This window comes from Dama dama, chromosome 23 (assembly GCF_033118175.1).
Source record: "Dama dama isolate Ldn47 chromosome 23, ASM3311817v1, whole genome shotgun sequence".
In the NCBI taxonomy this organism is placed as follows: Eukaryota; Metazoa; Chordata; class Mammalia; order Artiodactyla; family Cervidae; genus Dama; species Dama dama.
Genome location: NC_083703.1, coordinates 59,067,933 through 59,080,883, shown reverse-complemented (window position 1 = coordinate 59,080,883; position 12,951 = coordinate 59,067,933). Strand labels below are relative to the sequence as shown.

The 12,951-nt window shown below is 47.5% G+C and overlaps 1 protein-coding gene across 1 annotated transcript in view; it reads right to left on the bottom strand.

Moving 5' to 3' along the window:
- Window positions 1-12,951, bottom strand: part of BMP7 (bone morphogenetic protein 7) — an 86,002-nt gene that overhangs the window by 52,352 nt on the left and 20,699 nt on the right. The gene's annotated exons all lie outside the window — the stretch shown is intronic.

The window sequence follows — 12,951 nt, the reverse complement described above, 5'->3', positions numbered from 1 at the left end:
TTCCTCCAGGGTTAACACTGGCCTTTTCTCATAGGGAAGATCACAGGAGGCGGCATTTAGGACAGAGCCAGGCAAATGGAAAATAACTGCATTTGTCGTAGTTACAGAGCCTCTCAAATGAGCTTTGAGAGAAACAATCACCATAAAAGAAATAAAATGTGCATGCAAGTATTTACATGGTTCAGTTAGGATAGTGTTATTTGAAAAAAATTACAATAGATCAAATGGAAAAGAAATGTTTAAATAAGCATGATATTAACACAGGTACAATCACTAAAATCACAGGCAGTGAAGTAAGGAAACATAGACATACAACCACAAATACAGTTTGCTGCAGCAGGTGTATATACTTTTTTAATGTTCAAAACAAAACGTATTTTAACTGCTAAGACAGTTAAGATACCAGGGTTATAAGCCTTCTTTTTTAAAAAGATAAATGAATAAATTGTCCAACTAAACTTCTTTAGGATCCTTGGGATGACTTTCTAAGAGAATTTCTTTCATCAATTATTTTAAGATAATGAGAGGCATGAACCATGACATTATTCTATTCTTCCTGAAACCCACAGAATCTGGTGATTTATCAAAGTCAGAATAGTCATTTCTTAAAAGAAGAGCAGTGACTAATTCAAAGTTCAAACCAAATCCCAAATCTTATCTTCTCAAGCTTACCATTTTATATAGAAACCACTCCACAGTGTGAAATCTACACAATATCAACCTCAGGGATCAAGACAGTTTAACAGTCACCACTAAACTGTTAGGGCGGGAGAAACTGTTAGGGAGAAAATTGTACTTTTAGGGAAAAAATTGTGTCTTCACACTCTGTTGTTAAATCACTGTAGTTGATGACCCAAGACTTGAGTTAAAATAAATGTCCAGAGTTGATATGTCCCTGAGTCCATTGAGAAAAGCTACCTAAGGAAACCCAGAACCTAGGAATCCAGTTTTTTTTTTCTCCCACAGCCCCTTTTATTCCAAAACACCACTGACTCAGAGAGCTCACACAAGTGAACATAGAACTTTCACCTTCAAAAGATTAAAAGGATCCAAATCCCTGAGACCAAAAGATAAATCCAAAAAAAGTGGATTATGGAAAAACCATCCTGACAGTAACCAGCCTCATGATGGTCCCCAAAGCCAATTAATTATACTGTCCTTTGATAAAAGCCTGAAATAATTACCCCAAAATTGGCCCTGGGAGGGGGAATTCTGAGCTGGCTGGTGTCAATAAAGGGTAGAAGAAAAGGAGGCCCCTCAGCTGGGTGTCTCCTCTCTCGATCCTCTGCCATGTCAGCCAAGACCTCTGCCCCACATTCAGGTCAAGCCTGATCCCCAGGGATCACTCAGGAGTGTCTTGCTTCCTTTCAGCATCTGGAGTTCCTCCTCTCAGCATCTGGGGTGCCTCATCTCAGCATCTGGGGTGCCTCCTCTCAGCATCTGGGGTTCCTTCTCTCAGCATCTGGGGTGCTTCCTCTCAGCATCTGAGGTGCCTCATCTCAGCATCTGGGGTGCCTCCTCTCAGTATCTGGGGTTCCTTCTCTCAGCATCTGGGGTGCTTCCTCTCAGCATCTGGGGTGCCTCCTCTCAGCATCTGGGGTACCACCTCTTAGCATCTGGGGTTTCTCCTCCCATTTACAGTCACACAAAACATACAAGTGTGCCCCTCGCTAAATTAGTGTCCTCTTCACAAGTGGATTATGATAACCAAATGCAGCTCATGTTGCTGACTTGCAGAGGGCAGCAAACATTTACAAGGTACCTAAGTGGAAGTATTCAGAATAGAACAATACTTAACACGCTAAAAATTAGGGGTATACTCACCCTGATATACACATACTATGGGCTTCCCTGTTGGCTCTAAAGAATCCATCTGCAATGTGGGAGACCTGGGTTTGATCCCTGGATCGAGAAGATCCCCTGGAGGAGGGCATGGCAACCCACTCCAGTATTCTTGCCTGGAGAATCCCATGGACAGAGGAGCCTGGCGGGCTACAATCCATGGGGTCACAAAAAGTCAGACACAACTGAGTGACCAAGCACACCAATACATCATCAATACATAAGCACACCAATACAATATGCATCGTCAATACATAATAATACACAAAGATAAACAGATACCATGCATCCCATACTATGGGGCTTCCCTCATAGCTCAGTTGGTAAAGAATCCGCCTGCAATGCAGGAGACCCTGGTTCAATCCCTGGGTCAGGAAGATCCACTGAAGAAGGGATAGGATGTGTAGACATCCTTATACACATGAGAAAAAAATATAGAAGATACAGTATTTCTCCTGCTCCCTAGAGGATCATTTCATGCCAGGACACAGCTCGCTGTGATGTCACCGGAAGGTGCCACATCCACACCATCTCTTTCTCTTGGAGAGCCTCATCATGGCTCTTCCAATCAAGCCACATGCTCCCAAGGGAGCCGCCATCTTGTCCCATGACCCCCTTCTCCAGAGTTGGGGGATGGGAGAGAACGAGCCCTTCACTGGGCCAAACACAGGATTTCTTTTATTTACTGGTACCTGGGGGGAAAGAATCCTGTTTGTTTTCTCTGCCTTGAACTCTAAGGATGCAATGTCCTGGGCAGACACTCATCAACACTGCCCCACAGAGAAAGCTGGTTTGTGAGAAAGAAGATTCTGGACGGGGAGGACAGAGCTCAGAATTGAGGGGGATGCCTTCCAGGTTCAATCCCCTGGCCTGGTGGTCCCCACGCTTCCTGGAGTTCAGGGTTTCAGTCCTTCTAATTTGTGAGCCCATGAAGATCCTTCCAACAGGACCCTTGTAAATTAATTAGAGTCAGGTGGCTGTCCTTTGCAACCAAGGCAGTTCTGAGCAAAACAACCAAGCCCAATTATATATAATATAGCTTTAGTCACTCAGTCATGTCCGACTCTTTGTGACCCCATGGACTGGAGCTCCCCAGACTCCTCTGTCCATGGAATTCTCCAGGCAAGAATACTGGAGTGGGTTGCCATTTTCTCCTCCAGGGGATCTTCCCGACCCAGGGATCCAGCCAGGGTCTCCTGCATTGCAGGCAGATTCTTTACCATCTGAGCCACCCACAAAACCTGCCCAATTATATACACAGCTGGAAATGGATGGTCAAGAAACATGTCCAAGTAATAGTGGGGGTGTCCAGGTGGCCATCCACTGTGAAAGCTGCTTTCTTCAGACGTGGATAATGTACAAGCACAAGCTGACCCCCTGACCAGCTCTGGGGCCAGGGGCAGTAACTGTCTCGATCCTGAACCTCCACTGTCCCGCACAGCCTGACGCCTAGTAGGGCTCCATTCGTCTACTGGATTCAATATATTGATCTTCGTGTAATTCCCTGCTAGTCTTAGTCAACAATTTTTTTTTTAATTTTTTTTTTATTATTATTATTTTTTTTTTCCAGTGGGTTTTGTCATACATTGATATGAATCAGCCATGGATTTACATGTATTCCCAATCCCGATCCCCCCACCCACCTCCCTCTCCACCCGATTCCTCTGGGTCTTCCCAGTGCACCAGGCCGGAGCACTTGTCTCGTGCATCCCACCTGGGCTGGTGATCTGTTTCACCATAGATAGTATACATGCTGTTCTTTTGAAATATCCCACCCTCACCTTCTCCCACAAAGTTCAAAAGTCTGTTCTGTATTTCTGTGTCTCTTTTTCTGTTCTGCATATAGGGTTATCGTTATCACCTTTCTAAATTCCATATACATGTATCAGTATGCTGTAATGTTCTTTATCTTTCTGGCTTACTTCACTCTGTATAATGGGCTCCAGCTTCATCCATCTCATTAGGACTGGTTCAAATGAATTCTTTTTAATGGCTGAGTAATATTCCATGGTGTATATGTACCACAGCTTCCTTATCCATTCATCTGCTGATGGGCATCTAGGTTGCTTCCATGTCCTGGCTATTATAAACAGTGCTGCGATGAACATTGGGGTGCACGTGTCTCTTTCAGATCTGGTTTCCTCAGTGTGTATGCCCAGAAGTGGGATTGCTGGGTCATATGGCAGTTCTATTTCCAGTTTTTTAAGAAATCTCCACACTGTTTTCCATAGCGGCTGTACTAGTTTGCATTCCCACCAACAGTGTAAGAGGGTTCCCTTTTCTCCACACCCTCTCCAGCATTTATTGCTTGTAGACTTTTGGATAGCAGCCATCCTGACTGGCGTGTAATGGTACCTCATTGTGGTTTTGATTTGCATTTCTCTAATAATGAGTGATGTTAGTCAACAATTTTTAAAAGTAGCATACACATAGTAAAGCACACAGGCCCTAAGTGTACATGAAATTCTGTGAATTTTCTCAATGCAAATGCGCCCAGAGCACAACACAGCACATTTACGACCGACTAGCACCAAAGACACCCCCGCAGGGCCCCTCCCTAATACCAGACCCTCATTTGTCCCCAAAGGTGACCGCCATGCAAACACCCGACAGCACAGACTCACTTTGCCCACTTGGGGTTTCCCCACCTGCATCTGCGTCCTTCGATCAATCGTGTGTGACCCCACCTGCTTTGTGGCTGCGTGGAGCAGCAAGTCACTCATTCAGCTGCTGTACTGGATGTCACTGTATGGACAGGCCACAGCTGACTTTTCTATAGGCATCTGGGTAGTTTACACTTTGGGACCATTACAATTGGAGCCAGGATGAATCTTCTTGCTTTTTGGTGAACACAGTTCTATGGGGTAAACACCTTGAAGCAGGACGGGGAATGCACAGAAATCAAAGATTGGTCAAAGGTAAGCATTTTGAAGAAAGGGGCATGGAGAAGGGCCGCCGAGTGCTAGCCTGGAGTGCCTGGTGGCCGGTAATGCCGGCAGTGGATGTAACCGGGAGGAAGAACCCCACAGGTGAAGCAGGAAGGAAGAAAACGCCTGGGGAGGCAGACAGGTTAAACTCGAGGTGACCTGCAGGAAATCCAAGTGGGAAAGTTGACTGGAGGTTTGAGAGTCCAGTTGGGGACTACTGAATTGCTTTTATGGATCACATTTTGTGGGAGAAAGGCACACACAAGAGAAAAATGTAGTGGCCTCAGACCACTTATTGCATGAGAGATGGAGAACACAGCTATGGGAAGAACTCAGTCCAGAGAAAGAAGCAGGACTAGAGATAGGCAAGATAAGATGACCAGCCTGTGGCCAGACTCAGATAACAGGGGCAGGGTGACCATTCACAGGATTTGGTCATCAGCTGCTCAGAGACCCCAGGCAATGGTCATGGTCAAGACAGCCATGCGGAAAAGGCAAAAAGACTGTGGCCAGCTGCACATAAGAGACATTTACATCATGGAGCGGGGTTGGAGGGTGTGGGTACAGTCCGCCCATACAAGGCTGCCTCCATTCCCTCCTTGAGCAGCTCTCCCCGCCAGGGCTAGGAAGACTTGATAAACAGTAGTAATCAAGTTAATGGCCCAGCTGCTCCTTCCAAAAACTTTATGGTTTTTAGAAAAAGCTTAGTTAACTTTCCGGACTATGCGATCCTCTCACTGTTCCCTAAGATGCCACTCATCTATGAGAGGGGACCCAGAACGATACAAGCAAAGGGATACTTTCCAAGTAAAAACTGCAAGTCCAGCATCAGAAGTCTGTTCCTCGCGCAGGAGCTCAGTCTGGACCACAGAGCTCCAGTTATGGGCCAGGGGCAGACCCTTGAACACCTTTCAAAAGGCTCTGAGAGCCAGCAGAACCAAAGTCCACAATATAACCAGAAACTAGAGCTGAGTTTTCAAAGACCCCTGACGGCTTAGGATCCCCTGGCCCAGTATCCCTACCCCCGAACCCGATTTCACTCTGATGCTTTCAACCCCATCTCCTTCCTGTCCTAGGGGGATGTGATCCATTCCAAAGACTCTGGCACACGCCAGCTTCACTGGAGCTGATGTTACCATGGCTGCTGTCACCAGGGATTTACGGCCCTGCAGCTTCAAGGATGTGAAATTTGATGATGGCTCTTCATTCATTCCAAGATGTACATGGCAAGATTAAGGAGCTTGAAAAAGCCACCAGAGGCATACCATAAATCGGGAGCTCTAGAGGAGTGAACAGGCATAGCAACGAACATTACAGGAGAATGCTCTCTTAATAACATGAGCACTGATACACTCTGCTGCTCTTACACAAGAAGAGAGGAGAGGGTACTAAACACAGTGAAAAGCAATATCGCGTAAAAGTCTAAAATGATAAACACTGCCACAAAAATATTTTGATGATGTCTCCTCGCCGCCCCCCCCCCCCACTGTAGTCATTCTACAAGAATTTCTTGACTGCCCAATATGAGGGAGAGAGCCCTGATGACCTGCTAGAGGATAGAAACTGATAAAAGCTCACTTGGATTGTAACTCTGACACCCACCCAAACCCCACGCTAGGTAAGAGCCATCATTTTTAAATTTTTATTTTTAATCATGGTAAAAATGCAGGGCTTCCCCCGTGGCTCAGCAGTAAAGAATCCATCTGCAACACAGGAGATATAGGAGACATTGGTTCAATCCCTGGGTCAGGAAGATCCCCCCAGAGAAGGAAACAGCAACCCACTCCAGTATTCTTGCCTGAGGAATCCCATGGACGGAGCAGCCTAGTGGGCTACAGTCTACGGGTCGCAGAGTAGGACACAACTCAGTGATTGAGCACTCTTGCAGGCACCAACAACACACAAGGGTTCTAATGTTTCCACATTCTCTCACCAACACTTATTTTCTGACGACCTGTTTTGATAGTAGCTGTCTTAATGATGGGAGGTAGATGGTCACCAGTACAAAAGCCCTCCCACTGGCCTGAATGCAACATCACATGTCACACATACACATTTCCTCAAATTCTTATAAACTCCCTGCCCAGAAGTAAGCACATGCATCGTGTCCATTTTACAGATGAGGACGCTGAGGCTCAGAGTGGTAACGTTGCTTGCCTATGGCCACACAGCTGGTCTGAATACTTCCCCACTCAGCCACACTCTCTCCCTCATGCCAGGAACCACTGCCACCCTCTTAGCCGTGGAGACGATAAAAAAAAAAAAAAAAGACACCCCTGGGACTCCCCTGGCAGTCCAGTGGTTAAGAATCCGAGCTTCTTGCAGGGGGTACAAGTTTGATCTTTGGTTGGGAAACAGATCCTTCATGCTGCACAGTTTGACTAAAAAATTCAAGTTAAGAAAAAAGACCTCCCTGAAGTATACTTCAAGCTCTCAACACACATGACATGATCACAACAGTAATCTCCTTAAAAGCTAAATTCAGAGTGAAGACTGCATCCTGCTCAGGTTCCTCTTTGTAAATCTCGCTCATGCCAGAGTCACCCCAAGGGAGGCTGACAGCTTGAAGGTAGGGTAGCCGTCTCCCCATCATCCCTCCCCAGCCCCCCAAATCAGGGGGTGGGCCCCGCCTGGCAGAGGGCACACAAGCAGCATTGTCTCCCCTGAACCGCCTCTTCAACTCTCGAACTTTCCACCAAATGCTTTGGCTGCCAATAGGACCACCTGGAGCCCCAGCGCCGGGCGCTCCGAGAGGGTCTTCAGAGACACTGCCTCCTTGTTAGATGCCGGGGGCTGCATCCCAGGACGGGGGGCACCGAGGCGAGCCCACTGGCGGCCAGGCTTTTTGTCATAAGCGTGGCAGCCGCACAGATGTGGGGTGGGGGTGGGGCAGGGAATTACTGTACCGCAAGATTAAACACTCCGGTGTCAACATGTGTGCACTGTTGCTCGAACAATGTTATCATTGTGAATTGAATGGACCAAAGGGTTTAGGGGATGGGGTGGAGAGAAGGAGAAAAGATGGGTTTAATTATCTCTAGGGCTGAAGCCAGTTGTTTGCCTGAAAAGCCCCAGACGCTGGTAGAGCTGCAGAGAAAAAAGGGCTATAAGCTTCCATCGACCTTTCCACTGTAAACTAAGGCAGACACCCTTCCCCCATGAGTACCCCATCTCCCCAGGGGAGAACCCACCCTCAGGGATCTCTAGGTCTCCACTCCCTCTCCATCCTTGCCTAATTGAAGATGAAGGGAAAGAATGGAAACTAGTTACTATTTCGACTAAACTAGTGATTCTCAGCCTGGGGCAATTTTGTCCTACCCTTACCCTCCCCGAGGGCTATTGGGTAATGAATGCCTGCATTCTTCCCCCCATTCATCCCCTGTAACAATTTAGGGAGTGTGTGCTACTGGCAGCTGAAGGTAGTGGCCAGGGATATTGCTAAACATCCTCTGAACTACAGGGGATGGTCCAGCCCCAACTGCCAACCAGACGGAGTTGAGAGTCCCGGAGCTAACAGACACACAAGCCTCATGAAATCTTGGTTTCAGTCCCAACTGGGCTCTCATCTGTCTAGGTGGAACCTCAGGCTCAGTGGGTCTCAGTTCTTCCCTCTGTAACAAAGGAAAGGATTTAATTGTTCTGAAGTTCCCTTTCACTTCTGTTGTGTGTAAGTGTGTGTCAGTTACTCAGTCTTGTCCCACTCTTTGCAACCCCATGGACTGTAGCCCACCAGGCTCCTCTGTCCATGGAGTTCTCCAGGCAAGAATACTGGAGTGGGTTGCCATTCCCTTCTCCAGGGGATCTTCCCAACCAGGGGACTGAACCCAGGTCTCCCACATTGCACGCAGTCTTTACCCTCTGAGCCACCAGGAAAATCTTCACTTCTATTAGGTTGTACCATAAAGAGTTGGGAAATTTCTATCGATTTTGACCTATATGTGGTTCAACCTAAACTTGAATTCTACACCTTCACTGTTCAGTATGGTAGCCACTAATGACATGTATATACTGGGCACTTGCAATGTGGCTGGTGTGGCAGTGTTTACATTTCTTTCAGAGTAATTGGTTTAAATTGAAACAGCCCTGTGTGCCCAGGGGCACCCATACTGGACAGCAGATACAGAAAAGTTCAATCATGGTGGAACTTTCAATTGGATAGCATGGCTCTGTGGCATCAATGAGCTGGCTTCTGATAGCAGCATGACAATATAGAGCTTATCACTAATAAGGGTCAAATACATGTTCTCAGAGATACACCACAGGTTGCTCCTCAGAAAGTTCCCAGGGTGAGAGATTGCATGGAAGTAGGGAGAACTTGGGCTTCCCCCATGGCTCAGCAGTAAAGAATCCGCCTGCAATGCAGAAGATGCAAGAGACAAGGGTTCCATTATTGGGTCAGGAAGATTCCCCTGGAGAAGGGCATGGCAACCCACTTCAACATTTTTGCCTGGAGAATCCCATGGACAGTGGAGCCTGGAGGGCTACAGTCCATAGACTCGCAAAGAGTCAAATATGACTGAGGCAACTTAGCACACATGCACGAGTGAACTTAATTCCACAGCTGTGGGAGAGGCCTGGAGTGGACACAGATGGGTCCCAGGATCTCAGTTCTGTCTGAAAAACAGGCATGATGACCCATACCCCAGTCACAGGGCCACCTGGGAGCTTGTCACTTGGTGAGTGACTTCAGGCTGGATCATCATCAGACCCACCAAGTTCAGGGCACAGGGCAGGGGCACGGGGGCAGGGACACAGCACCAAGATCCCCTCCCCTCCACTGAGCGAGCCATTCACCCTCCCTGAACACCTCCTCCCCTCCCATCCTGTTCATTTCCCTCCTAGGAATTCATGCTCTGCGTTTGTGATTGATTGGCCTGTTGACCTGTTTATTAACTGTCTTCTAGCTTTTAATTCCTAGAGTAAGACCTGGGAGAAGGCACAGGGCACACGAGGCTTGAACGTGGAGCCAGGATGGGGTTTGAATCCAGGCTCTGTCACCCATGGGGCACTTGGGCAAGTTACTCTTCATCCGTCAAATGTGAGGATGAGGAGAGGAACCCTGACTTCACTAGGTTGGCATAGGATTAAAACAGACCACGGATCCTCAAGCTTCAGTGTGTTCCAGAAACACCGGGGAGCTTGTTAAAACACAGACTGCTGGACTGACTCCCAGTCTTTTGAACATGGGAGATCTGGGGTGGGGCCCAAGAACCTGCATTTCTAACAGGCTCTCAGGGGGTGCCGGTCCAAGGAACCCACTTTGAGAACCTCTAGAATAGAGATCGCCTGAGGAGTCCTCGGAGCATAGGAAAGTCTTGAACGATGTTAACTGTGACTATCTTGTTGTTCTCCGCTGTTCCAACCACCACACTCACTTGTCTGACACTTGGCAAGTTCTCAAGTATCTTAGTGAACAAGTTTTTTAAAAAAAAAAAATTTATTTGCTGTGCTGGATCTTAGTTGCAGCACACAAGATCTTTGATCTTTAGTTGTAGCATGTGGGTTCCAGTTTCCTGACCAGGGATTAAACCCGGGTCCCCTGTATTGGGAGCATAGAGTCTTAGCCACTGGACCACCAGGGAAGTCCTCTTAGTGAACAATCTTTGGAAATTTTCCCCTTGGGCTCCCTTGCGTGCATGCATCCTCAGTCGCTCAGTCATGTTTGACTCTGCAATGCCAGGGACTGTAGCCTGCCAGGCTCCTCTGTCTATGCGATTTCCCAGACAAGAATAGTGGAGTGGGTTGCTATTTCCTTCTCCAGGGGATCTTTCCCACCCAGGGATTGAACCCGTGTCTCCTGCGTCTCCTGCACTGGCAGGCAGACTCTTTACCACTAAGCCACCAGGGAAGCTGGGCTCCCTTAGGAGGGCAGAAAAGCCCCTCGTGGCCTTGCTCAGCTGGAGAAGCAGCAGAGAACTGGGGCTGAGATGGGGCCTGACAGCTTGGGTTCAGACTTGGGTTCTGCCAGCAGTGACTTGGGACCTGAGAACCCATCTCCAGGAGGCTTAGCTTCCCCTTCAATAAGATGGGGACACAAAGAGGCCCCCAGTTATGGGGCCGTGGTGAGAATGCAAGGAGACAGAGGCCAGCAATCACGGGACACGGCAGGGACACACGCCAGACTAGAGCAGGCCCCAGGAGCGGCTGGGGCGGGAGAGGAACCACGGGAGCCCGCGCCCCCCTCCCCCAGGACAGGAGGGTGCCTGCCCAGACCTTCCCCCAAAGCAGCCAGAGACTCCTGGGTCAGCTGGGCAGGCACAGCTGGTTTAAGGTATTTTAGAGGCAAATCAAATCAAATGAGAATTTATAATCCTTCCTGAGGTCTGGGTTCCATCAACCTAAACTCATTAGGCCTGAGCAGTGCAGGTGCAGCTAAGGAAGAGACTGTTGTGCGTTTCCTTTATGCTGGGCTCCCATCTCCCTTTCAAAATAAGAGTCTTCTCTAAAACCCCACATACTTGGAGCAAAACTCTCAGTATCGAGGCATCGGCTTCCATTTCTGCAAGTAGGACAATCAAGAGACGTGCAGAAGCCAGTCCAGGGGACCAGCAGGCGGAGTCTGGCAGGAACCAGCAAACCAAAACCCTCATTCAGAGGACTTCCCTGGTGGTCCAGTGGTTAAGACTTCACCTTCCCGTGTAGGGGTTATGGGTTCGATCCCTGGTCAGGGAGCTAAGTTCCCACATGCCTCATGGCCAGAAAACCAAAACATAAAAAACAGAAACAATATTGTAACAAATTCAATAACGACTTTAAAAATGGTTCACATTTTTTAAAATCTTAAAAAAAAAAAAAGACCATTCATTTCATGCTCACATTTTAACAAACTAAACTTGCCTTCCCAAGCTGAACTATCAAAACATCCTGAAAACTGTATTGCTGTCCCTTGAAACTATTTCTGGTAAGTGAGGGAGAATCAGAGATCAAACCAAACAATGGTTCTGAAATTACAGTGTGAGTCCTCTGTTGAATGTAACTGCAAACAGATTTCCAATGTGAGTGTCCAGTTTACAGGAATCAGGTCTGAATAGGGGTTATCTTTCCAACTCATTGGGAATGATTAATAGGATTTAAGAAGTATGACAGGGTTTCCCTGGTGGCTCAGAGAGTAAAGAATCTGCCTGCAATGCAGGAGATCTGGGTTTGATCCCTGGGTCAGGAAGATCCCCTGGAGAAGGGAATGGCAACCCACTCCAGTCCCACGGACACAGGAGCCTGACGGGCTACAGTCTATGGGATCACAAAAAGTCAGACAAGACTGACTACTGTGCAATCAAATGGATAAAGATTTAAAACAGGCAAAACTAGTCTATGGCACTAGAGCATAGGACAGCAGCTGCCCATGAGTGAGGGTGCCACAGGGCTTCTGGCAGCTAGTCACGTTCTGTTTCTTGCATCTGGGCATTGGTACTCAGAAACCGGAGTATCTGAAAGTGTCTCATTTTGTGAAAATTCCTAACTCTTCTAGATTTGTGCACTTCTGTACACATGTTTGGAGAAGGCAATGGCACCCCACTCCACTACTTTTGCCTGGAAAATCCCATGGACAGAGGAGCCTGGTAGGCTGCAGTCCATGGGGTCGCAAAGAGTCGGACATGATTGAGCGACTTCACTTTCACTTTTCACTTTCATGCATTGGAGAAGGCAATGGCGACCCACTCCAGTACTCTTGCCTGGAGAATCCCAGGGACCGCGGAGCCTGGTGGGCTGCCGTCTATGGGGTCGCACAGGGTCGGACACGACTGAAGCGACTTAGCAGCAGCAGCAGCAGTACACATGTTACACTTCAATAAAATTTTGTTAATAATATGTATCAGCTGGCTATATCCATCTCCAGTTCTACTCAAGAAATATTTGTCACTGTAGTTCCCCTAATTTAAGACGTGTGATTAATTTCATACCAACTCTTTGGGGAAAAGATACTAACATGTTTATCAATTTTTTTTTTATTTGGCTGTGCCAAGTCTTAGTTGCAGCTCAGGATCTTTAGTTGTGGCATTTGAACTCTTAGTTGCAGCATGTGGAATCTTAGTTTCCTGACCAGGCATTGAATCTAGGCTCCGTGCATTGGAAGCATGGAGTCTCAGCCACTGGACCACCAGGGAACACCCCACCTTCATCAATTTTAAGACTTCTTGGTTTCAGAAGCATCAATAATCAAAGAAATGGAAGATTTTACCAA